Source organism: Colius striatus, chromosome 3 (genome assembly GCF_028858725.1).
Source record: "Colius striatus isolate bColStr4 chromosome 3, bColStr4.1.hap1, whole genome shotgun sequence".
NCBI classification, from domain to species: domain Eukaryota; kingdom Metazoa; phylum Chordata; class Aves; order Coliiformes; family Coliidae; genus Colius; species Colius striatus.
Genome location: NC_084761.1, coordinates 33951475 through 33979046, shown reverse-complemented (window position 1 = coordinate 33979046; position 27572 = coordinate 33951475). Strand labels below are relative to the sequence as shown.

Below are 27572 nucleotides of genomic sequence, written 5' to 3'. Positions count from 1 at the left end.
TCTCCCAATATAACTTCCTGAATCTTCATAGAATAAAATTAAGTTCTGTAGTTTTGTTCTTTAAATCCTCCAAAACAATAAAGTGTCTACTATGAATGCTCATACATCACACATGGGATGTACAGAGGCTTTCTTCCAATTTAGAGGACTCAAACCTACCCTCTGCTATGAATTAATATAGGCCATACTTGTCTTGGAGTGATAAAGGGATATGAATTTTTCAATCTTAACTATTGTAACTACTATTGTAGTTACTATGCCTTTGGAACCTGATCTACCTTAAGCAGGGGGCTGGACCATATGATGTTTAGAGGTCCCTTCCAACCCCTCTGTGATTCTGTGATTTTGTGATCTACAAACTGCATTGTCAGAGATCCTCAAGATGCCAGTGGTTGAGCACTAAGGTCTGAGCTGCTCCGCTGTGTGGTAACTGGCCACAACAAAGGCACTTGGGACTCTTAAAAATGAAAACCAAAGTGCTTTTAGATTATATTTAGTGGTAGCTGAATAACTTTTTCATGATTACCTCAATTCTACCTTAATTCCAATTCTATTTCTGTATCTTTTTTGTATCTGACCATGTCTGTCCACAGAATAAAGATCAAAATCACACCTTGCACAGTTACCATATATGGACAAAAACGCACTGCTTTTGATTTTCCTTTTAACATCAAAGCATTAGGAAGAGCATCTTCACTGAGTTCACTGACGTTCTTTAACAGGGTGGTCTGTAAATAGTCTAAAGGTTTGCTTATTATGTTCAAGTACAAAGCTTGCACCACATGCATATGATTTCTTTTCTTAATTGACAATTGCAACATATTTTTGGAAAAGAATAATTTTTGTTTCAGAACAAAAAGTGGTGACTCTGATCTGTGTCTATCTGTACAGAACATACTAATCTTCTTAAAGAGCTTTTCCAACCTAAATGATTCTATGATTCTATGATTCCATGTCCTGAAACAGTTATCACTTTGTCTCCAAAGTAATAGAACAGATTTTAAACCCATATTGCTGTTTTCAGAATAGATCTCATTTATGTCAGTTGTGCAGACAGGGGAGCTGTAAACCAAAACAAAAAGGGACTAAATCAGTGCAAAATTCTTGTATTCTGCAAATACAAAGGAAATTGTAAGTGTATCCTTTGGAATAAGAGATTGTACTATATATGTAAGGGAAAGCCGAGACAGTCTGAGGAAGCAGCAACTCACACCTTTTTGGACTCTGAGAAAAAGATACAATGTCTTAATACTAGGTTAGTTTGATTAAGACTCAAAAGTAGAGACAGATTCTGTTAAAATATGTTACAACTATTTATCAGGGCTAGAATAGTTGTAAAATCCTGCTTGAATTTTCTCTCATGTAAACTTTCTCTCTCATTATCAAATAAAACATTTATAGGGACCAAATTTGTAGCCATAAATGTGCTCCTGTTTTCAAACATAGCGACCCTTTAGAACCATCTCAAGATACTTCTGCCTAAACCCTCATTTTCAAACTGCAATAGGTGTTAAGAACATGAGGCTATCTCTTTCTCTATATATTAATTCATGTAACTTAATTCTGTGAGATGGCACACATTTACTCATGGGTTAAGATTATAATTGCATTTCAAAGCAGTTCTCTTGAAACATTCTAAAACAGATTATGTTCTTAAAAACTCTGTTCTTTACTTTGCATGTTTTAGTACTACATCCCATTAAAACTGTGTTTGAAGTTACTAGGATTTGTTAAAAATTTGATAATGCCTAAGCAGATAAGAGATTATATACTTTATGTATATATTTGAAGGATTTGTTCCAGCATGAATACAGTATATTAATTGGCCACCTACAGTGAATAGCAGTGTTTAATATTTAGAACTCTTTTACTCATTGTTTTCTAGGCAGAAGAGCATGTAAGTATTCTTTTAACTAAATTTGCTAACTTTCTGGAACACATTTAAACAATGTGTGCTACTTGTGTCATATTACATTAACTTCACTTCTACAGACAGGTTGTATACATATGTAATAAATAGCTCCTCAGGGATCAGATCTAGATTAACTGAGAAAAACGTACTCTGCTGTAAGTTAAGTAATTTACAATATCTCAGTAAACATTAGAAAAGACGTTTGTCTCACCAGAACAGGTTAACAGTGCCTGTAGACTCAGTAATGATTGTAGAATGTTAAACTACCAAGTGGAAAGTTATAATCACTTTAAATAGTCTAATTTTTCCCCTAAAACATCAGACTATCTGGAGTTTGATACCACGATGTCTGTAATAACACTGAGTGTTTATGATATGGAATGAAAGTAGTAAATAAAGACACCAGTTCTGCAAAGGATCTAAACAGAGTGACTTAAAACTGAGAGAGGGAGGCTAGGAAAGAAATCTTGTTTAATTGAGTAATCTTTTATTTAAATAGTATTCCTTTTAAATTAAATTGCAATATTTGCAATTAGAGATGAATCAAGTTTTTAGGCATGCCGGTTTTATTTACACATCACAAAATCCCTGTAGCCTCTCTATTTCTAACAGCTCTGCTCTGCCTGGTAATTATTTAAGTACAGGTATGGTAACTGTGCTATTGCTGGCTTTGGTCTTTATTGCCCTAGTCCAAATGTAATTAGCAGACTGTTCTACATAAGCCTGTGAAGATTATTTCAGAAAATTTCAGATGCTTAACATGGACATTCATTGCAACTATAGAATTTATTTGTTATATTTGCCAGATACTTAGGAAAGCAACATATGCATGTAAATATAGTGCAGCAGGAAATAAAAAATATCTTTTCCTCATGTTATATCACTGCATCTGTTGTCTGTATTGATTGGCTGTGTAAATATAAGTTTTCTCAAGCCCTAGGAAAACGGGACTCATCACGTAGCATTTGTATAAGCTTAGGAAAAAAATGTATAATAAAAGTGTGGTGATTTCAGAATTTAGCCTAGCTGTCTTGCCTTTGATACACAGAAGGAGATAGAAAGTAGGCTAAATTCCAAATGAGGAAGCATGTTTAGAATTCTGTCTTAATTGATCATTTAAGGACAATCATCTTAATTGTTTAATTACATTATTTAACTGTCTTAAAGTCAGGCAAGAGGCCCACCAGCATAGAGAAATAACAAACTGTAGTAGAGACTGGCTGGAGCAGGGGACTGTAAGTCCTGGATTCTGGACAAGCCATTTAACACTGTTTGCTTGTCCTGAACTAAAAATAATAAATTCTTCATTGTACTCAATTATTGGAGATCCTAAGACAAGAAGCACTGTATTACAAATAATCATTATTTTTTCATCATATACTAGCTTTGCAACAAAAACAACTGAAGATTTCTGTACATGGTGGAAAGGTAATTCAATATACATTATGTAGGAATGGCAAACTATATATTAATTGCATATGAAAATATTAAAATAGCTGAAAAGAAGTTGATGCAACTTCATAAGTATTGTGGCTGTCTATAGAAGATGTATAATTCAGTTAAAAACCAATGTGTCATATTTACTTCATCACTTAGTCTGATCTTAGAGAAGTAGCTTGATTCATTGTACACGTACTGTTAGAGGAAGAGAGAAAAATATATTTAAAAGAAGACAGCAAAAAATAAGAAGGAATAAGACCTAGAGAAGGACAAATTTTAATTTCAAGGCATGGGAGCAGTGGCAAGGTATAAAATTGGTATCAATTGGGATCAGAAACCCTGAGTGCAGTCTGTTTCAAGTAAGCCATAGAATCATAGAATCATAGAATGGTAGGGTTGAAAGGGACCTTTAGAGATCATCTAGTATATGCTGGGTTTTGTTCTCTCTTTCAATAAAGAACAATGGAAAAGGCATAATCTTTTTTTTCTATTTTTTTTTATTAAGGATGACATAACGACAACTACATCAGGCGTTGAGAGAAGCTTGAAAATTGGGTTCAGTAGAATTTGCCTACCAATCATGCTTTGTACTTATCCTCTGCAAATGAATGATTTCTGTGCTCTCTTTGTTTACCCACTCCTTTCTATCTAGGGAATAACAGTAATCCAAGATGTAAGTTTTGTGTAGTGTCAATAAGTCAATGTATAGGTTCACCTGTAATTAAATACAGTGTTTGTATTAAGAGGGAAAAAAAAATGAAAGAAAAACAGGAACAGAAGTGTTTTTTAGAAAGAATAACTTTAAAAGTACTGACATTGATTTTGAAAGAGTGCTGAGTTGTATCTTATCATATCAAAAATAAGAAAGTAAATTAAAAACCTACCATGAACTCAAGAATTATGTGGACACAATCCCTGTTAAAGTGAGATATAAATCCAGAGATTTCTCATGCCATCATTTTGTAAATAATTACAGTTCTGCTGAATCTGTTGTATAAAGTTTACATGGGAGGTTCAGTGCACCCTCGCTCTTGTTTAGACCATTCAGAACCACCAGAGAGATGTTGACATATGGCTGCACTGTTTTAGTGCACGAGACATCTACTACATGGGACCATAATAAACAGGAGCATAGAGACAGGTTTGTGCAAGCAGTTTGGATTGACCTTTTTGGCAGCTGAAATCCATCTCGAGTACATGGTGGTGATGTGGACAGACATGTAAACCTCATCTTGTTACCAAAACTACTAGTTTTACAAATATACTCCAGTGCTCAAAATGTATATCATTCTAAGTAAAGTGATTTTAAATGGGAGAGGGGATGCAGCAGCATCAATTCATAATATGACAGAGCAGAAATTGTTTCTGAAGCTTGTAACAATACTCCCATTAATAAATTGTTAGATAACTATATTTTATACCAATAAGAATTCTTATGATAATTTCAGGGATATAGCTTATTTCATGTATTTTTTCGCTAGCAAAATATGTGACCAACTGGCACAGTATTTTAATTTTGGCATTTTAAAATAACAATCTGCTGTCCTTTCAATGAGCAGTTCTTATATCAGCATTTTAAAAATTAGAAATATTTGTATAAATACATTTTACTCTTGAATAACAGTCTCAGAATCTGATCTGCAGCAGTATTTTTAGAAACAGGATGAATCTAATTGTATTGCATTTTTGAATAAACATTTTTTTAAAGCTTACCACTTTCTACCTTTCACAGAATCACAGAATTACACAAAGTCTTAAGAGTTGGATGGGACCTCAAAAGATCATCTAGTCCAACCCCCCTGCCAGAGCAGGGCCACCTGCAGTAGGTTACAGAGGAACTCATCCAGGTGGGTTTTGAATGAATGAGAAGACTCAACAACCAGGGATGGAGGTGAGGCTGACTGGTCTGTAGTTACCCAACTCCTTCTTACCCTTTTTGAGGACTGGATTGACATTTGCTCTCCTCCAGTCCTCAGGCACCTCTCCTGTTCTCCACGACTTACTGAAGATGATGGAGAGTGGTTTAGCAATGACTTCCACCAGGTCCCTCAGCACCTGCAGGTGCATCCCATCAGGGCCCATGGATTTATGTACATCCAGATTGCTCAACTGATCCTTAACCCATTCCTCATCAACCAAAAAAAACCTCCTCTTCTAACCCAACTTCCTCTGGAGTCTGGGGCTCCTGAGGACAATCTCCAGCAGTATAGGCAGAGGCAAGGAAGACATTAAGTAACTCTGCCTTCATTGAATCCTCTGTCAGCAGGATAGCTGTCTCATTCAACCATGGGCCTACATTGCCTCTTTCAAGAAATATCTACCTTTAGAAGTATCTAACAGAACCAAATCTAGCCTTGTTTTGCCATGTCTTTATCTACTGTTGCATAACAAGGTATGAGCCTGTTTGTATAGCTCTGATAGCATTTGAATTTTAAAAAATAAAATAAACACTCTTTTAAAGTTTATTTTTATAATAAATTTTAAGATTTAATCTTAACTGATGGGATGTAGGCAAATGGCACTTCACAGCTCTACATACTCTTTATGTTCTCAATAATTTCCTAAGAAATTCATGGAAGAACTGTGCATTTTATCTGTGGATATTGCCCATCTAAACATCTATGGAATATATAAAATATATGTAATAATGAAAGAATACATCTGTATTTTGTGACTATGCTTACCTAGAATATTGGAAATAGCATGCTTTTAACAGTTTTCTTAAATTTATCAACTGTCCAGTTGGCAAAATCTTGAGATCACCAGGAAGATGAAAACAATATTCTTGCTGTTGTGATGTAAGGAGCAGTGAAGATACAGAGGAAGGTAGCAAAAGAGTCATTAAGCAATTAGGCACAATAGACAAGCTAGTTAGAGTGACATATTCCTTATATTGGATATCACAGGTTCAACAATGGGAATCAATGTGATTGGTCTGTATGCTGTAACCGTTGCTATCTCAAGCACTGTCTATTTTCTCATTAGTATATCTGAGAACAGAGGCCTGGTATCATGTTGCTGGTAGCATATATTATTAAGTACTAAACAATTTCCCCATCTTTTTGTTTGCAGAAGGGTGAAAATACATGAGAATTTCTGTATTGTGGGAATGGCAGACTTAGACTCAATTGAAAGCTTTGATTGAGCTATACTGATTCTTTCCTTAGTATGGTGCTCGATTAGAGGCAAAAGTGACAGGGGAAGACTGGCCTTTTCTTCCTCACCTGAACCTTTTAGGTTCCCTTATACTTGCCTTGAGAAAAGATTTCTTCCCTCCTCTTGCACATGTTGCATTAACCTATCCTGGGATCATGCCAGATTCTCGAGAGCATGTACCCATGCCACATTCCAGAGAGAGAATTTGGCCTCACAAGGTTTGCATTGTGCTTGCTCATTACAAGTAGGGGTGCTTTCAAAGTGGCCAAGTTTGAATCTGTAGCTATCGTTGTATTATGCAGGCCTATGAAATGTTTTATGTTGCTAATGATGACATATAGTTGGACAAAACAAGTATATTTCTATAGTTTTCATTTAAAAATTATTGTAGTGGTGTCCTTGGTTCTTGCTGCTAGTGGAGTTCATTATTGCTGTCCTCACTTGAGTAAATCTCCCAGTGAGATCAACATAGTTTTTGCTTGAGGAAAAGATTAGAAAATTTGGCTTATAGTGGCCAGAAGGAAGCTGTGCTTCCACCCAGCTTCTTTTGGGTAGCTATATCAACTTGAAATCTCAAGTGTTAGAGGTCTTTTGAGCACTCCAGTTTCAGGAAGGATGTTGCATATGAGCTGTCTAAGAATGCCTTATACTTCTGTGAAAAAAACATCTATGAAGATGTTAAAAACTATCAGTTCCACTGGAATGATTGAAATCCTAAATTCTACACAGTTCTACATGTTTCCATTGAGGCATTTTTTATTTATTGTTATTCTGGTTAAAGTGGTACTTAATCCGTCAGTAAGAATTCCATGATAAAATTCAGTCTGTGCTTTGGGATACCTGTCAGAAACTGTATATCTTATTGCTAGGAATCTTTCGAGACTTGGGATTTTATTTTTCTCCAGCACATACATGAGATGTCTTTGGCAAAGGTCATACAAGTTTTAACCCACTATATTAAGTCACAAATGAAATGGGTTTACGTGGTCTTGCCCTACTCCCTTGTGAGTGCTTGCTCACATTTCAAAACCACCATATAATTTGTCACAATTCAACATGATTATCTGTCTTTGCTCAGGAGGACTATAATAGCTACAGAGTAAGTTATATTGCAGGTAAGGATATAGGATTATTGGTAGAGCTGATTGAAAGAGCCTTCAAAACTCTGATCTAAGCCTATCTGACCCTAGCTTGTGCTTATGTCCTTTTATTTCCTTTTTTTTTTTTGGTTCTGTTGTCCTTCGGGCTTTTGGGGGTTTGTTTTTGGTGGGTTTTTTTCTTGATTTTTTTGTTTTGTTTTGTTTTCTGATTTGCAGTTGTTGTGCTAAAAAATATTCTGGATTACAGCAAAAACGTCAACACAAAATAGGATGGTGAATAAAGGTTTCACTGACACTGTGTAAATAGACCCAGCAATCTTTGATTCAGCTGTCCTCCCTGTTCAAAAATGTTTTTCAGCACGTAGACAGTGAACCATCTAAATGTTATTTTCTAAACACTGCATGTCCAAATGATCTAGACAGGACCATGGAACAGAACATAGTTTGAAAAGCTACCCTCCCACACACTCCCCCCTGCTCACCCCATCTGGGTTCTTTGAGAAATGGGGCATGTTCTAGTTGCCAATCAAGCTGTTATGTAAATCTCGATAAAGTTCATTGCACTTCAAAAAATATTTCAGGGTTTGGTACATTTTAAGGAAACACTCCATAGCATAATGAGCTCTGCATATCTTCCTCATGTTCATTAGTTGCATGCTAATGGCTGTGTTTAAAATTCCTTCTTATCTGGTTTCCTGATTGATGAGAACTTGAACCAACCTCTAGACTTCCAGTCCTTGCTCAGTTACTGTCATTTTCATTGGCAGAATAAATCATCTGATGTGAAAAATATTATGTGCTATTTTGATTCCTTGTTTAGAACTCTATTATATTTTATCTATCAACATCTGTTTTGGTTTTGGTAGGTATCTGATGAAGTCCTATATTTTATGGCAGTCTTTATTATTTAACAGACTTCAGGATCTTTTACTTTCTGCCGTTGCAGCACAGGACAAAGGAATTGCATGTCGCTATTTTATTTTTCTGTGCTTTTCTTCTTCACTGTAGCTGCTTGGGTTAAAAGACAAACAAACAAATCTCTGTGGACTTCAAAGAGATCAAATTTTTTAAAAGCAAATAATTTCTTAAAGCTCAGCTAGGCTGTTTTGGTGTGTTCCTCTACTGTTTTTATTTTCTTCCTCTTTTTTTTTTTTTTATTTATTTCTGAAAAGAAATAGCAGGCTGTAGGCACTGCCTGTGGCTTGCTAGCCTTGCTTCTTGTGTGGTCTGTGCAGACTTTATGATTTATTCAGCTAATGGGAAAGGAGCATGACCCCCAGTGGCCACAGAAAGAGAGCTGCATGTGGGTTTAATGCTTTCACCACAAAAATGTCTGCTATGACTAAGCTGTGTGGCTGAAGTCACTGTCTGAATGGTGCTAAAAAGGAACTTAGGCATTAAGTGTGCACTATTTACTATAGATTGGCTCTTGGGATTAGGCCAAGGGTTTCTTACTCAGTTTCAAAGAATAGCATGGAAGCTGCTAGGAAAATTAGAGCTGTGCAATTTATTTTTACCAGTCTCCCCAGTGAGTGACCCAGTGAAGGATTTGCCTCATAACACTTTTTTTCATCAGTTACCAAAGAGCAATTCAGAATGTGCTGGTTTGTTCGTGAATTTTATAGGGCTTATTGTTTACATTTTCCCATCTCCTACCTTTCTTCATGTTAACATAACTTTCTAACACAGTTTTTATTTATATATTGTGTAAAACTGTAGAGGAAAACAGATTTGGACAACATTTAAGCATCATTGTTTGAGACACTGCTATCTAATATAAAGGATGAAACGGTGGGCTAGATTAGGAGTCTGCTTCTGTCCTTACTCAAGAGAATGTCAAAACCACATATTCTTCATTGGAAAGAAGCTGAAATCAGTCTGTTTTATTGTGGCAACATTACCACTAACTTTATTTAGTTTTGCTACTTTTAAGGATAAGTTCAAGTACTTTATGTTCATTTGCCTACTGATGGGTAACTGTCTTCACATGGGTCTATTAAAAAAACCCACCATCACCACTACCTATATTGAGAGAAAAAAATAAGATGTTTTGTAATATTTAAAAAACATTTAGAAGTTGTGTCTTCTCAGCACTAGCATCTTTCTTCATGCTATGTATGAAAACCTGTGAAACATTAAAAATTGATCAAAACCACTTTGTCAGTGATTGTGCTTGTTTTCTGAAAAATGTTGTTATCTGAAAATGGTGAGTGCACCTTTTAAAAAGTGTTCTAGAAGAAAATGAGTTTAAAGAAAAAAAAGGCTACAGAGCTCTAGGAACTGACATTGCAGGTACCTTCCGTCCTCCCATAGTTAGATCGTGGTCAGCTCCAGTAAGTATAAGACAATTCAGTTTAACTGAAAGCAAGATTTTGTGGTAGTATTTATTATATTTATTGAATTATCATCAAGCCAGTAGAGAAAGGGAAAAAAAGTCAAATATATCAAGTATTACATCCTTTTAGCATTAAATATCTGACAAAGCAAAAGTGGCCACTTTTTGTCCCTAAGTTTTAGAAAATGAGAAAAACTAACATTTACCAGATTTTATGTAAGTAACAATACCTTATCAGTATGCCTGCACTTTGTCTCACAGTCTTGTAGACTTTTGTCTTGTAGCCAAAGATTTAAAATCTTGATGACAAATGTTAGGATCCTCAATAGTGTTTTTGGACACAGGCAACAACAGGGCTCCACAAAACAGAAGTAACTGAAGTGAAAGAGTGTTGCAAGGGTTTTGCAGTTTTTATATTGAGGTACTTTTTATTTATAAATTGTATTGACAAAAAAAAAAGACATGCAACATTTGTATTTCCGGAAAGTTTAATTTGGGCAACAAATGAAAGCTGTTGCATACATAGGCAGATACCATGAATTATTTGGTGAAAAATACTTAGTTGAAAAGGTCCAAGTCTATTATATTTATTAAAACAATTTTAATTTATTTTAATTTTTAATATTTAAGTATTTTAAATATTTAAATAAAATCTTTCATATTTGCATTTCCAAAGAATCTTGTGTATGCGTAGCACTTGTTTTAAAGAATTCCAAAACATCAGTTGTATCTTGTCAAGTGAAACCCCTGAAAATAAGTTGTTAATCTAAACCAGCTTTTAAAAGTCCTTTTTCCCTTTAGAGAGGAAATGAAAGGAGTTATTCATACAGTTCTGTTTCATAATCTTAAGGCACAGAGGTTTGACATTTTTGCTTGACTCTGGTTTGAAGTTTATCCTTGCTGTCCAGTTTTGTGGGACACCTGAAATAAGGTTAGAAATCTAAAGGTGGAGGACTTCTTGCTATATGCTTGGCTTATTTCTTATTCTTGCACAATCGGGAAGAATAAATGTGAAGAAATCAGCAGTAATACTGTTATCTAAGCACTGAAATTTGTGAAAATTGAGTGAGGAGGCTGGGTAGTAGAGGATTAAGTCTGTTTTTAACCTTATAAATGTTTGCATTTCCTGTTTAGAGGAGGACTCTGACTTCCTGCTCTTCTGTAACCTGCTCCCATCACTAGAATGATATGATGATTGTACCATAAGACAATTTGAAAAGTCATTGCTTTGGGCTACACATTGTGGAAAAGTTCTCCTTTTCAGGCTATGGGGGATGGTAAAGAAAACTGTACAAGAGCAGTGGGAATAATGATACTAAAAGTCTACTTACCTAGAGCATGTAACTGGTGCAACTGGTGTGTGTGGTGTGCAGCACAGATGCCTTGTCAGTAAGAGGCATGGGAAAGGACAGCTGCATGTATCTGGCATGCAGGTGTTTCAGCTGGTATTCACTCAGTCTACTGGCAGACAGATTTTTTTTAAACTTTTTTTTTTTTACTAGTGGAGGAGGAAGAGACAGTGGGAGGTAAAGAAAGAAGAGGGATCACCCACAGTCATTTCCCAGAATGGAAGAGGAGAAAAGCAACACATCAGCTCAACCCGTTTACACATAAAACTGGCTCAGCTTTCCTTTGCAAGTATAAATCAAATGGTACAGACTTGGGATGTTTTTCTCTCTCCTGTGAAGACAGCCTCTTCATTTTTTGACTTATGAGGATTGTGTTAGTACTCCAGGAGTTCTAGGTTGCAAGCTGTAAACTTGACTCTGGGCCTTCTTGATGAAAACCTCCATTTTTTCTTAAGTTTCTTTTTCCCTGGGAAGTCACATAGTTACTTGTATCACTATGAACTGCTGTGGTGACATAAAATGGCTATACGATCAGTAGCTTTAGATCCTTCCTTGGGAACATATTTTCTGAAGATAATATTTTCCAGCTATCACAGCACTTGCCTTCTGTGACGAAAATGTTAAGAGCATGGAGAAGTTACTTGAATTTCTGAAATTCTTAGTAGTGATTCACAGCTGGTAAAAGCTAGCATATCTGTTTAGGTATTCTCACCTAAGTCAAGACATACACCAACTCAGGGAAGTTGTAGGGAGCTGTGTTTTGTGATGTGCTGGCTTAACTTCACTATTTTGTTTGATGGTGAGATCCTGGGGTCTGCCTGAACCAACATCAATATTATAGTTAAAAGATGGTTTTCTTAATTTCTCCTTTTTTCTTTTTTTCTTGTCATAGGAATGTAGCAGTCGTGAATCAGTTTTTTAATCTATGTTGGACACATGCCATTTAGTCCTACGTCTGTTCTCTGACAGTAGCCAGTTTCAGATGCCTTAAAGGGGAGTATATAGAAACATAAATTATTATTACTGTTATTTGCTATAGTACCATATTACTACCAGATGCCACTTGAGGGATGAATCTATTTTCATTTCAGACATACATTGTACTGAAATCTCATCAACCATTTTTTGTTTTGTCAAGGGTATGTTGGAACCCTAATTCCCCAGTGCTTGCTCATGGAGGCTAATGAGCTAGTTGTGCACGTTCATGGCATGCAGAGTTTGTAGGATAAGACAGACATCTGACCCATTTAATAATTTGCTGGCTCTCTCATGTCATGTCATGTAATCCATCCTCTTCCTTGACTGTAGCTTGGTGGTTCACTCTTACATGCCAGCCCTTACTGCCAGACTCACTAAATGATCAGTTTGCTTTTACTGTGTGTACTGTGATAGGTATCACTTAAAGAAAACTATAGCCTCCTTCTTCTGTTTGTTCTTCTTTGATTCCCATTCTATCCTCATTTCCCATACAGCTTGGTTTTGCTCTTGAGTCATAGGGTAGATTTTCTCATGATTCTCAGTTAACTAGTCATAAGATCTAAAAGATTTTGGTCTGCTAGTTTATGTGAACATTATCTTTCATTTGCATGTAATCAAAATCTAAGCTAAGATCCCTTTGCTTGCTGGAATTTCTGATACAGTTTTAGGATGTTTAGTGCAGGTAAATTATTATAGCCAAAGTCAAGCTCTATTCTGTTTATTCATCATCCTTGAAGCTTAATTTCCTTGTCTAGGGAACTCTATTGATATCATACAGTAGTTGTTGAACATGTTTGGTGGGCAATCAGTCTCTATAGCACAGAGATTATTATATGCATCTTCTTGGACCAAATTACTGTTAGTAATATATAACATATAAGTCAGTAATGCAATTTTCCAGGAGAAGGTCTCCTAAACATTTGGGAACTTTACCTTTCACTGACCAATATGTTGAAATAATTATTCATGTAGATGTTATTGTCTATCATGTAATTGCTTGAATTTGCAAAGATCTTCAGGAGGCAAGAGTTTATTTTTCATTATGTGATAGAATACTCTTGGGCATGTCACATTATCGTTGGCATTTCTTTTCTTCCTGTTGAAATGAGTATAGGAACATTCCCTAGACAGAAATGTGATCTATACATCTTGATTCTTTACTACTTGCCAAACAATTTAGGATTCTCAGGTAAAAGTCACTATGAAAAGTATTTTCTGTGGATTTTTCTCTAATTTAAAATTACTTTTTCAAATTTGGAATGTACCATTTTGGAATGTAAATTTTTCAAATTTAGAATTTAGCATTGGCAAATGCTAGAGTGCAGATTCTGAAACTACAGTTTTCACACATAGCTTATTGCTTCTGTTTTCCTTTGCTTTTAAAGTATATTTTCTATTCATTTCACTGACTCTTGCCTTTATCTGTGTTTTTGTATGTAGATAGTTATTTCCCATATGACAACTTGCCAATTGTATTCTATAGTCTCTGGACGTGATGCTTACTTCATTTCCTCTATCTGTCCTTTTCAGACTCTGTATTCTGCAATACATAAGAGTAAAGCTACTCTATAAAAAGTAGGTTATAAATAGTTTTGGGGAAAAATGTTCTAAGAATTTGCCTTGAAGGTCTTACTCTAAGAAAAGTGCAGTTGGGATGGAGGTTTGAATCTCAGAACATTCTCTGTTCAGTTAATCTTTCTGATCTATATGATCTTTCTTTGCTAAAATATTTTAGAAGAAATTGCATTATATATCAGCTGATTCTCATATTTGTTTTCAGCTCTGTATCTTGACTCATTATCTTACCTATTGCTCATGTACTTGCTGCTTGACATTTAATCTCATCTAATCACAACCAGCTCACTGCTCGTTGCCATCAGAAGAGGAGGTGCTGCTGTTGTCTTCCTTTAACTCCTGTCCAAGAGTTCATTCTCCTTTACATTAGGTCTAGCACATTGTGCTGTTGCCAGAGTGTTAGTTCAGCAAACACCATTCATTTCCCGATAGGGAAAGAAATGAGTGGTTTTTTGGAGCAGCTTACTGAACTCATTCAGCTGAGGGCCTCAGGATCTTTACTTCCAAATTGAAGTGAGGGGAGGGAAAGAGCATTCAGCTCGTGGGCTTGAGGAGTAGGGGGAGCAGAATTTTCCCTTTTGGCAGCCATCTGCAGTGAGACCAGATTATGTATAATGTCAAGCCACATTCTTTAACAACTCACACTGTTTCTGATCTAATGAGATCAGAGTGTTTGATGTGCTCAGTGAAGATCTGACTTTTCAAATAGGTCTGGCAACAAGTACTAAAAAGCAGGTGTCCTCCAGATTGGTGTCTGACTTACATAGCCAAGTCTTCACAGAAGAGCAGCTACTAGAAAAAAAAGAGTCATAAAACAAGTAAGACACCACTAGTTTAAATGGGCAAAAGTTCACAAAGGAAAGGACCTGGCAGCTGACACCAATATTATTGTTGGCTGAAAAGACATTTGAACATTTCACCAACAACAAATGTCAGTGTTGGATTTGAACAGGTGAAATTTGTTATAACCTTTACCCACAAGTAGTCAGAGAAAATCACTGTGGGTGTTCAAATGATGAGAACTATCTAGAGCAATAGGTAAAAATCATTGCTTACAGGCAAGTACAGGCAAGAACTGTGGTTTTCCTAAGAATATGTATCACACATCAGTGGGAATTTGGTGCCTTCTTTTCTCTTTTGAAAAGCTTTCAGCCAAGCTCCCTGAAATGACACTACAGAAGAAATGTGATCTTTCTTAGATTTTCTAAATGCAGAACTCTTCAAAGTACAGGAAGGTCCCATATCACAGGGTCTTAAAAGAGGTGGAGGAAGACAACTAGCAAAAAAGTAAAGACTTTAAAAGAGAGATTGCTGTTGTGCTTAACAAATGTGAACTCTGGGTTTACAGCATTGATGGCAAACTGTCAGCTGAGATGTTAAAGTGATGTTTTCTCTTACTCCATCTAAAAACTTCAGAAAACAATGGCATGCTTTTTAAGACCAGAGTTTCACCTGTTTTTCTTTGTGGAAAACTGTTTTTTTCCTACATTGGAGTGAAATGTATCATGCATAAACCATGGTTCTGCACCACCTTTTCTTCAAAATTGAATGTATCAATTCCTTTTCTAGATATAGAATTATATGCATTGCACTTGATGTGTTATCTAACACATTCTGCACCCAACGGTAATAAGAATATTTGAAAACTGATATGTATGGTAATAGAAGTTTGTATCATGACTAGAATAACATATTACACTAAATGTATTTCATCTGGGCAAAATTTATAATTTCTGTTCTCAAGAAAATACAATGTGCAGCTGTTTTTAACATGTTTTCTATGTTGAAATATATGCCGATATATATTCCTGTCTTGTTTTTATCCTGTCCTAGGACATAAGAGGAGAGAAAAGATTTTAGTTGAATGGACCATTTCTATTGAAATATTTAAATAAACACACAAGAGAATTTGCATATTTACAGGCACCTAGGTACTCTTATCTACATAGACTTAGTCACACTTTGTAAATTGAGGGGTTTGGAGTGGAATAAAAATTGTCATATATAGTCTGCTTTTGAGATACTGGTGTGGTCTTTTTAGTTTTAGATTCTTTTTGTTTTCAGGTTTTTTGTTGGCTTTTATTTCATTGGGAAGGTCCTCAAACACTGGTACAGGCTGCCCAGAGAGGCTGTGGTATCTCTCCTTGGAGATACTCAAAACTCAATTGGACAAGGTCCTGAGCAATCTGCTCTAAGGGAGCCTGCTTGAGCAGGGGTTCCTCCAGAGATTCCTTCCAAACTCAGGAATTCTATGGCTCCTTCCTGGGGACCTACTTATATTTTTTCTTGCTGTGTGTATGCACAGAGACAAACACATCAGGTGAGGTAGGGTTTTATAAAGAGTTCAAAAACTGGAAAATGGCAGAAAGAAACAAAAGTAACTAAGCTGATGGTTGATAAGCAGAGTAGCAGTGAGATCCTTAAAGGGCAAAACGACACACCAGCAAGCTGGCCTTTCCAGTACAGTGAAAAGGTTTAAAAATGATTCATAATAAAGAAAATATTCAGCAATAATGTCTTTACTTAGTTTTTAAAATTAGTTTTCTCTGTGTTTTAAGATTTTTCAAGGGCATTCCTTTCAACAACATCCAGTTTTCTCAATTTTACCAGAGTGACTCTTGTTTTCCTTAAAAGCTGGAAATGCTACTGTACATGGATTACTGATGTTTCCAAAGCTGTTGACAGTCTCCGACATGCACAGATCCGTTGAGTGAGCTATAAAGTCCAGTCAGCTGTATCTTTTGCTTGTTCATTTATAGGTGAGATTTTGTATGTACTGGCTTTGTAGACTTTGAAAGCTGGCCAGGACCTTTGGCTAAACCACTATGAATATTGCTGCTAAAAACAACATTGAAAAAAAATTTATAATCTAAAATGTATTTTCTGCTGCAAGCAGGTAAAATTATGTTGTCAGGAAAGCCCTTTCACTATTATATGGTGAGATTTGTAATGGATAGAAGTCTGTCTTCAGAAATATTGTTGCAGTGGCATGACAAAGCCTTGAATGAGTAGAATTTTAATTGGGAGAAGACTTATAACCCTCCCTTAAGAAATCCATGGGTCACCCTGGATTGACATATATCACACAATCTGAATCCTCTTGTTTCTGCTTCTCACGTCTGTAACTATGCTACTAGAGATTTAGTTGGAAACATCTTTAAGGATGAATGTTTTCTTAGATGGTAGAGTAGGAACCTGGAGAAGTTAAAGTCAGTTACAGAAATAACAGTTCATATACTCCCTACGGGCATGAATTTATTCTGCTAGAAGTATATTCCGTTTCTTTAAAGCAAATGAATAGACTGTATATTGTTTGCAAATGGAGAGGAACTTAAGTTATTTCTATATAAGCTTAATATTGGTTATCATTTTGAAAGGCTATAGGTCAGAGGATCTCAGTTTTGAAACCTTTTAAATGATTTTCTATCCTTTTATCATTTTTTTAGTATTTCTCTTCCTTTTATTTGAGTTCCAAATTGACTTGTAAGCATTGTACACTTTGGAAAAATTATTGAAGATTAAAAGCTGAGGCCTTAGAATTAGTAACTTATTCTGCATTTGGCAGAGCGTTGTTTCTTTGAACTATTAAATTATGATAGGCCTGATTCTTACTTGGAGAAGTAACCCACGTTTTTAAGATTTTGTGCATCTACTACTTTTTTTAAAGAAAACCCTAAGCAAGCAAAGTTCTTAACACTAATTGATCTCAGCGGGAGTTAGGCCCTAATCTGCAGTCCTGCAAAGCAGCTATTTGTGTACCTAGACAAAATTTTAGATATAGTATTTTAGATATCATGGCTCTGGTACCTCAGTGCATTGTAAATTAAAATGAAATTGAGCTATTTCTTCAGAAGTCTTTGTTGTTCTTTGAAAATGCCTTTTAATAACTATCTGGATGTCACCTACACATACCAATAGTTTCTAGATGCCAAATACTTTTTCAAAATAAAATTACAGGAGATGGCCAAAGGTTCAAGATCAAGTGCAAAGTAGGACAGGAGAGGGAGGACATCATTTTCAAGTGCCTCTTGGTAAAATAACCAGAGAAGACAGTAAGCCATTCATAAGGATTAAGGCTAATGGGTGAAAGTAAATTGTTTTAATTAGGTTTCTGAGTTTTAATCCAAAACAAAACTTGAAAAAGGCATATTGTAGATATCAGCATTTGATCCTACCCTATTAAATACATTTTCGGCATCTCAAGAAAAAGCAGCAATGGGATTGTCATCATCTCTCACCTCTCATAATATCTGTAGCACTCTTCTTAAATTATCAGCTGCCTCTCTGCCTGGCATGAAACTGCCTTGATCTTGATTTACAATGGTGGTAATGCTTTTGTTTAGTCTCGTGGTTAGCCATTTAGTAAATATTTTTGAGACCACATTTAACAAAGATACAGAATGATAGTCCCTACATTTACTAAGACTAAGGGAATAGATTCTACTTCTCTTTTCACTGATTATAATATTACACCTTTACCTGGGCTTCTGCAAGGCATTTTGAAGGCACTGTTTTAGGTTAATGTATAGTTTCTGACATATACCCCCAGCTATTAGCAACCCTGTTCAATCCAATCATCAGACTGCAAGTTCTTTATTGTGCTAGTTGTTTAATTCAATGTGTACAGGTACAGTTGCATATTATTTTTTATTTGGCATGTCTGTGACAGCAGATAACAATGGCTCAATTGATATTCGAGACAGGCAGGCAATAATCATAAAATCGGGAAGAGGAGGCAAAAGGAACATGTCTTTTTATTTCTTTTTTTTTTTACCAATTTCTGTAGCAGTCCTAAATATGATGTAGGCAGAGAACAGAACAACTTACCTCTCCCTCCTGGTATTGCCAAGGAAATCTTCATGAGTAAAAAAGATGTGGACAGGCCCATGATTTTAGCACTTTTCCATACCTGGATTTGTCCACTAACTAAAAAACAATAGAAGTTTTCCTGAAGTATGCAGTCTTCAAGATTCCAGGAAAAAAATCCGAGGATTTATTAATCTGCTTATCTTCTCTTCCTGTATATCATTATCCAATGACACTTAGATTAGTTTTGTTTGCTCTCAGTTCTGCCACATTTATACCAAACTCCAAATGTGTGTGTCCTCAAATATGATAAAAATTCAGTTGAAGAAGTGAAAGTTCTGAATTATTTAAATAACAGTTTTTAATGGAAATGCCATTGCTTCTTCCAGGGCAAGTGGATGCACAAAGTGATGGTCACTCTTGTTATTTGAACTCTACATTAATAAATACCAGTTTTTAACCATTGGGTGTCCAGTTCTGAAAAATTCTAGAATATTTTGTTATGGGAACAATAGCCTATGCATCTATAAAGTTTATATAATTTAGTAGAGTTTTTAATGGTTTAAGGCCTTTTAATAGAACTCAATCACTTGTAAAGCATCTCACTGTCTGCCATACTTCTGCTTGGTGGGACATACAGAAGTGCTTATTCATTGAACAAGAGAGGGAAATATATTTTTAAACTTGGAGAGAAACTAGTGAAAACTGTGTATGTAGTCCTTCTATCTTTAATAAAATAATAATTTGAAATTAAGTTTCCCCAAAAGAGGGTGATTTAAAGCTGAGCAAACACATTCTTACTGAAAGTGATTTTTAGGATTTATCTTAGGGTTGGTCCTGCAGTTTGTGGTTCTTCAAAGAGTCAAACCCTTTACCTCTGTTCAGAAGGTACAGGGAAAATATTTGCTTTTAGGTCTTTCAGTAGAATTTGAGGAAGCTAAGTGAGAGTTTGGATGAAGAGGAGTTAAAGGGAAACTTCCTTCCTTTTGTTGCGTTCCTTTCCAGCAGCTCCAACCTTCCTTTCCCTGACAGGAAGCAGAAAAGAAGAAAAAAGCAGGGGATTCTTCAGCGTAACTTCCTTTGTTCCTTGAAGTTTAGCCACTGGTCTAATCTCTGAAAGTTGTTCCTGGCTTGAGTTGACTTGCTGCTCAGACAATGAGCACTGTTTTAACCTGACAGGAGCTGAATTGCGTGGCTTGCTATTGGGTTGACAGTGCGCTGCTGTTTCTTACACTACTCTGTTTCTGAGATGCAAGGCTGACACAAACCTGTACAAGACCTGATTTTGTGAGTGCCCCAGTGGAATCCCCTTCCACCACTGTCTAGTTAGTAAAGTTCAGTGAATACTCAAGGGAAGATTTCTTGGCACTGGATTTTGCCTTTTGTAGGAATTTCATATTGGAATTTTTAGCATAGGATGGCTCTGTTGAACTGTGTGCACTATTAAAAAATATTCACTCATCTTGCAGTTAAAGTTTTGTTTATGTTTGCACAGTGTTTATAGTTGTTCCTTATCTATTGACTATGCCTTTTATCTATCATAGGTCTGAGGGAGAAAAGACCTGTTGTTTAAATTAACCCATCTCACGTAGAGGGAATGAGGCTAGAGGGCTTTGTTGAGATCTCTGCTGGCCCATCCTCAAGGACAAGTGCAGAGTCCTGCATCTGGGAAGGAACAACCCCATGCACCAGTACAGGCTGGGGGTTGAACTGCTGAAGAGCAGCTCTGCAGAGAGACACCTGGGAGTCCTGATTGATAATGAACTAAATATGAGCCAGCAATGTGCCCTCGTGGCCAAGAAGGCCAATGGCATCCTGGGATGCATCAAGGAGAGTGTGGCCAGCAGGTCAAGGGAGGTTCTTCTCCCCCTCTACTCTGTCCTGGTGAGGCCTCATCTGGAGTACTGTGTCCAGGTCTGGGCACCTCAGCTAAAGAGGGACAGAGAACTTCTGAAGAGAGTCCAGCTCAGGACCACCAAGATGATCAGGGGAATGGAACATCTTTCATATGAGGAAGGGCTGTGGGAACTGGGGCTGTTTAGTCTGGAGAAGAGAAGACTGAGGGGAGATCTTATTAACATTTACAAATACCTAAAGGGTGGGTGTCAGGAGGTTGGGACATCCCTTTTTTCTATTGTAGCTAGCAACAGGACAAAGGGTAATGGGATGAAGCTGGAACACAAAAAGTTCCACTTAAATATAAGAAAAACTATTTTACCGTGAGGATGACAGAGCCCTGGCACAGGCTGCCCAGAGGGGTTGTGGAGTCTCCTTCCTTGGAGGTCTTTATGACCCACCTGGACATGTTCCTCTGCAACCTGATCTAGGTGACCCTGCTTCTGCAGGGGGGTTGGACTAGATGATCTCTAAAGGTCCCTTCCAGCCCCTACCATTCTATGATTCTATGATCCTCAAGTGTAATTAGACTCCTGGAGCAGCCAGTGATGAGGAACTGAGAGTCACTTGACCGGCCCAGTGGAGAGTGGGAGGGGCTTCTGTGCCCTTTATTGGTTGTTTATGCATGTTTCTATTAGCCTTCTAGGTCAAGCTACCAATAAGCAGGGACGGGGGGCAGGGGTAAGAGGAGGGAAGGCAGGCAAGGAAGGAGCAGAGGCAAAGGTGGGCCCAGTTCTTAGGAATGATTTTAGATTGGCTAGAAAAAGTGACATTTCTGTATTATTTTGGTTTTCCACAATAAATATGCTCCCAGTTGCAGTATTTTCAACTAGCAATGCACACACATATACATCTGTGTTTGTGTGTGTGTGTAAATATAGACTTCATGACTGTTGAAAGTCTGAAACTCGAAGGACTGTGTACATTGTTATTTCAGAAGTTGACTGTCACCCACAGTATACCTGCACTAAAAGATTACACACTGCTGCTCTGTAATGTCCTTAATTCATTACAGCATGAGACAGCTGACATCACACCCTGATGGAGGCTACTCCAAGCAGTGCACACAGACTGCCTCTGCACCAGGCAGACTTGTGTAGAAAGTGATGTGTGTAATAATTGTATGCAGTATTTGCTTTGCATTAGGCTTGTTGGCTCCAATCAGCATCTGGACCTCATTGTGTTTAGCATTTTTCCAAACAGATAGGAAAATCTTTACTCTGAAAATTTTATTTAACAGTATTTGGATTTTCTTCTCATATTCATATGTACTTTGAATTTGCAGGCTTTTTTGATCTGTCAGGGACAATATCTTGTCGTATCTATACTAGGACTGAAAAGATCACTTTTCCAAAAGGTGGGGATTGTTCTGATATTTGTTTCACATTTACTATTTGATTTCCTATTTCACTGAGAGCTAGTGGTTTCTTTAAAGGCTGTATTGTAAAGGAAGGTCAATCTTATAATTCTGTTTTAACTTTTATCCTGAACATTTCATTTCCCAATAGGTGGCAACTTGTAGGATTGGGCCCATGCTGTAGAATTTACATAGAAAGTTCTATCAGATTGGCTGGGCACAATTGTGAAAACTATTCAGTATATCCTGTTTTCTAAATGTCAGCTTTTTTTTTTTTTTTTCCCTTTCATAGTGGGTGGGCTGACTAAACAGAGACTTTTTTACATGGTACTTTGCTGTTTTCTAAACAGAGCAGCTATGTATGCTATCTAGTTTATATACAGCTTCTTTTTTTTTTTTTTTTAAAGCACAGTACCATTCTAACTATGTTGGAGTTAAAAGAAGCTAGTCCTACAGAAAGTGCTTTGTTTGTAGCATTTAAAGCTGTTCTTGAATTTTTTTTTTGTTGCATATTTTATTCGTTACTTTTCTGTGTGCCACTTTCTGTGTGTTTTGAAATAATTACGCATAGGTCCCACAATATAGTAGGGCCAATGTTTTTAAGAGTTTTTGTTCTGACACATAGCATGGAATGGAGCTAATCAAAACATAAGTGTTTACTTTGCACCACTCACTCTAGTTTTTAAGATACATATTAAACATTATTTTGGGCCTTACTACAGCATATGGCTTTAAAACATTAACGAAAGACCATTCCAAATTAGGAAAATTAGAACAAAGAGCCATTCTAAAATAAATAATTAGTATTCTTAAAATGTATTGGTAAATATTTCAGTATTAGGAAGTAAATACTTCTGGGATAATTCTGCCACTATGTTGTTGTTTCTTTTTGGCTTGCTAGAGAGTCAAAGGAAAGCATACTTTGCTGCAATTAATGCCTCTACATGGACCACATACAAAATGATTATCCTAAATAAGCTGCATAGCTACTGCCTGGATAATCCCACAGGCAGCATATCAGGTCAGATTTGAGGTACTGTGTGGCAGAATTCACAGTGGAATTAAGGCTATCTGAGAAAAACATTTTCCCAGACAGGGCAACACTTATAAGCACTAGAAAAGTCACCCGAAAGTTGCCATTAGGGATGCTGTCTGATCTTTTTTCACCTAGAAGCTGAAAATGGAGTTTTCTGGTTGTGTTTGAAGCAGGGCTCTGTGTGCCAAGAAGTGATAAAGTGCATGCTGATCTCTCTTCCTACAGCTCTGCCAACAGAGCTTTATCTTTATTTCTATGTCATTCTTTTTCTTTATCTTTTCTTCTGGTTTGTGGTTTTGGGGCTTTTTTCTTGATTATTTCTTGCCATCTTCTTTATTTTGTCCATTCATGGCAGAGGAGGGAACAAGTAGAAATAATTAGAGCAGTCCTGAACTCCTTTTACTAGACTTTAACCTTGCCTATACCATGTAGAAGTTCTTGACCATGATACTTGATTTGATAATGCCTTTTGCGTGACATATTGGAGTTGAAAGCAATGATCACTAAGCAACTAGCCAGTTAAAATCTTTATATTCAGTTTACTTTTGAAAATGAGAAGTTACTGCTGATGATCAATTACTTTCTATTTTGTTTTATACATTGCTGCTTCTGTGTTACTGCAGCAAAATGTTTTACAAGGATGTGTACCGCTCTTGGATTAAACCTGGTCTTAACTCTATGACAAAGTCAATATTCTGGCCTTGGTCCCAAAGAATAGTTAACATCAGGAACATAAAGAATTTCTGTTTGTTAATGGTATGAGCCTCATGTTAAATGTCCTGTTTCATTGATGGAAAAGTGTTTATCCAGGGACATTGGAGAGAAATTTTGTATTCGGTATGATCCAGTTTAATCAGTCATTTTTGTTGTGGAGGTGATCTTTGATGCTCCGTTTGGTAATTTTTACTACCACAGAAGTATTCCTGGGGAGCAGTTGAATTTTAAACTGAAGGGAGCAAAAAGACGGCCTGTTACATTGGCTTCCCGACTTCCATTGCCCACAGAACAGCATCACTCAATGGGGAAGTAGGAGGTTCTAGCATTCCTTTGGATGTGTGGGAAATGGCATGTGTGTTTATATGGCTGTGGTTTCACCTTACACATGGACCACCAGGTTTTAATGACACACTTGGCCACAGGAGGTTCAAGCCATTGACCACTATGTTTATTCCAATGAGCCAACCCGTTGGCATTGGGAAACCTTTTACCCCAGTTTACATCAGGACACATAAATCATACAACAGATTTCTTGTCTACAGTCACATTTTCAGTCTTGACACTGGAGATTCTTAATGTCAAGATTCCTAGCTTTTTTTTTTTTCTTTTTCATGTGCTACCTGTTAAAGGGAGATGTCGTGGAGGGTGTTTTGTCAGAAAGATGTAGGAATCAGTATGCAAACATGAATTTAAGCAGCACATTTTAAAGAAACTTCAGGATTATGAGCAAAAACAATCTAGGTCTTTATGATGTCCTATTTCTAATTAATGCTTTGTTCCACATCAGTTTCTTGCTTTTCAAAGCAAATTAGGCTGGATGCTGATACTTTCTTCAGAAACCTGATGCATATTAAGACTGTTGGGGGGGTTGAGGGGAGGAGAAAAATTATAAGAGAACTGAGTTCCTAAATTTAAAATATTCTTCATTTTTAATTTTTTTTTCAAATCCAGTCTTAAAACTGGAGAGAGAAGCCAGATGTCCTAGCATTTTAAAGCAGATTCTTCTCTGTGCAAAGAAATTTGAATATTGGTTCCCTCTAGTATTGATGAATATTGATGGCAATATTAATGACTGAGAAACTGATGTAAATGAGGGATTAGATGTAGATCTAGTAATAAAATGGTGTGTTATTAAAGCATTGTAGAAGATGAATTGGTTTCAGTCTGGATATGTCTTGTACTAGAACTATAAAGCTTAATCTGTTCTTGATTAAGTCAACTAACTGAAATATCTAGTGGGAGGCATGTGTATATTTGTTAATGAAGTCAACCCTGAAAACTTGTGGGACTCGCAAAAGCCTGGTTGTCTTTGGTTTGGAGCTTTTAACCATGCTTACCACAAACTACCTAAAATATAAAGAGCCTCCTTTTTACTCAGCTCTTTTCTGATGTTAAAAAATATTGTCTGTTTGGCAGTTTGACGTGATGGAAGTGTCCTCCTACTCTCTTATATGGTCTATGCTTGTGAAGGAATGACAACTTTCAATTAAATGCTTCACAAGCTGTTGTTTATAATTATTTGTTTTTAAAGGTTAGAAAGATTTTGCTTGCCAAAGTCTAGTTGTTTCAGACACTTCCACAGTAATGAGGCTTTAGTTTTTATAATGTGCTGTTGAATTAGCATCTTTTCCCTATCATTCTTCCTCGTCACTTGCTTATATTGTTTTGGCCAGTAATAATATATCTGCCTAAGTACTATGCGTATTTATTTTCTCATTCTCAGTATATCACCAATAATGATTGAAATATAGGCTGCTTGCTATGAATGCACACACAAACACAGAAGCATTCATTGAAGTTCTTCTATTGACAAGAAACCTTTTTTTTTTTACCATTAGCACATCTTTCCTATTCACAATTCTGCAGTGGGAGAAAAATGAGAGAGCTTAGGGGGCCTGCAGCTGGATTTTGTAGCACAAACTGATTAGTTACTCCATGAGTTATTAGGCAATCTCCACTCCCACTAGTTGCATTTAGTAATGCGACATTCCTTGAGAAGTGCAGTAAGGATTAATTAACATTTAGTATATTGGACTTGTAAAGCATAAAGACCCTAATTCAACACTATTTAAGCATGTGATCAACTCCAAGCACATCTGCTTTATTTCCATTGGAATCAATGGAATTTAAGCATGTGCCCAAAGTTAAACATGTACTAAATCACTTTCCTGAGTACAAACAAACTGCTGATTTAAGGCTTATAAAAGCTGTCTTTTTTTTTTTTCCCTCAAATCTATAGATGCAATTCTTAATCAGACTGAAGATAAGGAGCTCTATTTTCTAAAAGTAATGTTCCATTTTCTTTTCAAAACAACTTTCATTTGTTTCCATTAACACAATAGCTTTAATGCCCATGCTTTCTCATAGGAAATGTCTTCCATCTTTTAAAAATATTGATAAATATCTGAAAAAAAATGAGATGAGCCTTAAACTTTGTTCAAAATCATCACAGATTCTCATTTATGTGCAGGGAGGTATTCCAGATTATAATATGAAAAATATATGAAACGGTTTCATAGATATATTTTCTGAAAAATTCAGAAAAGTGCCTCTTGAGATTTATATTCAAAATGATGTACAATTAAGCAAAACAGCTTACAAAATAAGTGGCTTTCTTAATTGGTTAAATAAAAAAGAAATTCTAGAAATTTTATTAGGTCTAATTCTTCTGTCCAAAAAAACTTTGATACATGTATTGATAATCCATGGTGTCAATAATATTAGTCACGTGCTCGATTCTTTAAATATTTATAGTTTGTGAATAGTTCTTATGCAGAACTCTTATGCAGAACTCTGGACAATTACTCAAAAGAGATAACAATGCAAAACCTGGCAGACTTATAGTGGTTAGACACATCTGTCTCTTACACAAAATTTCCCTCTATTGCTTTCACCAAAACAAATTTCTGACAAAAGCATTGATGTAACGACACCTTTCCATGAGCAAGAATCTATCATAAACTTCTCAAAGCGAGCTATATCTTGTCATTCTGTATAGTAGCAGTAACTATTTTACCAAGAACAGGCAAAATCTTTCTTAGCTTAATTTCACTATTTAGGAACTGTGAAGACCTGATCAGCAGTTAGAGTCTACTTTGCAGGCTTCAATAAATGCATACAAGTAGTAGACTGCATGAGCAAACACGACTTTTCTTTTCTCCAGATGTTAGTCCATCCCAACAAAATGGGAAATCTGGAAATGATCAATCTTCTTTGTGAGAACTCTGGTAAACATACAGCAGCTTCATTGCCAGATGGTGAAGTCCACATTCACCAGGCTTTCCACCAAACACTCAGATTCACCTGAATGAGGCTCTGTGTGTGCTCTTTCCACCACTTTCCTGCTCATGCACAGATCCCCCTTCACCTTTGTGAGTATTCAAAGAAGTTCTTGCTTACAATAGCTATACTCAAAATGTGAACTCATTGACCATTATCATATGTCATGTTTTACCTATAATATTACACAAGTTGTGAGTGATTGCTCAACCAGTTAACTCTATTGTGCAGCTCAGACAGTGACATCTGGTTCCAGGAATCATTTTTAACATCAAAATCATTTTATCCCTCTTACTTTTTTCAGTTGTTAATTCCTAAACATATTGTGAGTTCCCTTATTTTTTTTTCCATTAATATCTGCAGTGATTACCTGCAGAATGACATAAAATAACTGGGGAATAAATAGTGTATTGTGGATTTATTGTTCTTTGGCACATCTCCACAAATTTCTGGAAACAGGGGAATACGACACAGGTGAAGAAGAGCAAAAGCGATTCAAAGCCACTTCTAAAAAAGATATTCCAGATAATAGGCAACTTTTACCTATGATCCAAAACTTGGCTACAGCATTTAACTGTTATATTTTAAATATTACCTGAATTTTACTACCAACAATAACACTCATGTTTAAAATGT

The 27572-nt window shown here is 36.2% G+C and overlaps 1 long non-coding RNA gene across 1 annotated transcript in view; it reads left to right on the top strand.

The window, feature by feature from the left end:
* The first annotated feature begins 5095 nt into the window (after window positions 1–5095).
* LOC133625240 (uncharacterized) overlaps window positions 5096–27572 on the top strand; it is a 65874-nt gene continuing 43397 nt past the window's right edge. Inside the window, exon 1 of the long non-coding RNA XR_009818547.1 lies at window positions 5096–5199. This is a non-coding gene — a long non-coding RNA (uncharacterized LOC133625240). The remainder of the gene's footprint in view (window positions 5200–27572) is intronic.